Genomic DNA, 1,579 nt, shown 5'->3' on the forward strand with positions numbered 1-1,579 from the left:
ATCATTTTGCCATCCGTTTGTGATCCGATGGGAAATGGATGGCAAAATGATGATAAACTGATGGCAAATTGATCACATACTGATGACAAACGGCGATTTCCGTTTTGTCATCCGTTTGTCATCGGTATGTCATCAAATTTACCATCGGGTTGTCATCAGTTTGCCATCCGTTTGTCATCGGCGTGATGACAAACTGATGACAATCTGATGCCATAATTTTCCATGCGGGTCTTTTCAAAGCCGCAAACCCAACCCGCACCGCTCGCATTGTTGTAAACCTTACAATTTCTTCCTCAGGAGGCCTCATGAAAGCTAAAATGGCTGAAAATTCTGATGAAGATGCAATGGACATGGACATGCTGCCGCCGCCCGCCGTCGTTCCCGATTTGCAGGAGGAAGAAGATGACGATCTGTGGACTTCGCTGGATCGTAATGTGAAATCTCTCCGTGCGTCTCGCCAACACCAACCTCAACATGTGCCACCGGGAGATCCCGACGAGCTGCTGCGCTATTTAGCTCTACCGTGCGTCGATCGGAAAAAATGTTCTAATCCTATCGCGTACTTAGAGTCGATCAAAGACAAGTTCCCTATCATTTATGCAGTGGCACGTGACGTTTTACCTATCTTAACTACGTCGACACCTTGTGAAAGATTGTTTTCGCATGCTGGCCTTATATATACCCAACGGCGATGCAGGCTGCAGGGCAAAAAACTGAATGAACTACATTTTCTAAGGTCCGTTGACGAAGAAACGTGGTTTGCCTGCCCTGCCAACACCAACACTTCCTAAATATGTTTTAACTTTGGTTTCCTAATCATAATTTTTTCATTTTTATATGTGGCAATGACAATAAATGACCCTAGTCATGATTCTTAACCGTTTTTGCGTTATTTTACTGGTTCTTAAATGAATTCATATCTTAATCGATTATAATCGACCCCGATCGATTATTTCCTTCGATTATCAGGGTCGAATCGTTCACGATATTTTGGGGAATCGATCGATCGATTAATCGATTAATGGGTACCGACTTTCCAACCTATGCCATCGCCTCTGTGTTCGTCTGTCTGTCTGTTTTTTCAAACAGTGAACATACTCGGCACTGTCTTCACGTAATTGATTTGCATGCAGGGAACACATGTGGCAGTACTTAGATAAAATTTCATTGTCAATAACCAAACCAGTAAATATATCAATGACAGCCCCAAAGCCAACTAATGATGTGTGCCCACGTTTAGGCCATGAACCATCAAAAGAAACTGCTAAATCTTACACAGCCTCTCCCTCTAAACTTGGGTCGACATCCTCATGAGCTTTTCTCACAGCTTTACGAGAAACTTCAAGAATTTGTTTACGAAGGGTTTCATTTTCTTCTGCTAGTTTTTAGCCCGCTCTTTTGCTTAAAAGCTATAGAAGCGGGCTTATGCCATCGCCTCTGTGTTCGTCTGTCTGTCTGTCTGTCCGTTTCCCAAGAAGGACGTGAGCAAGGGGTTTGAAATTTTCAGGGTATTATTGTTGTCACTTCTGGTCAACGAAACGGTTGGTGCAAATCCTGGCAACCACCCCTGAGTGGGTCT

This window comes from Frankliniella occidentalis, unplaced genomic scaffold, assembly GCF_000697945.3.
Source record: "Frankliniella occidentalis isolate FOCC.00 unplaced genomic scaffold, Focc_3.1 Scaffold418, whole genome shotgun sequence".
NCBI lineage: Eukaryota > Metazoa > Arthropoda > Insecta > Thysanoptera > Thripidae > Frankliniella > Frankliniella occidentalis.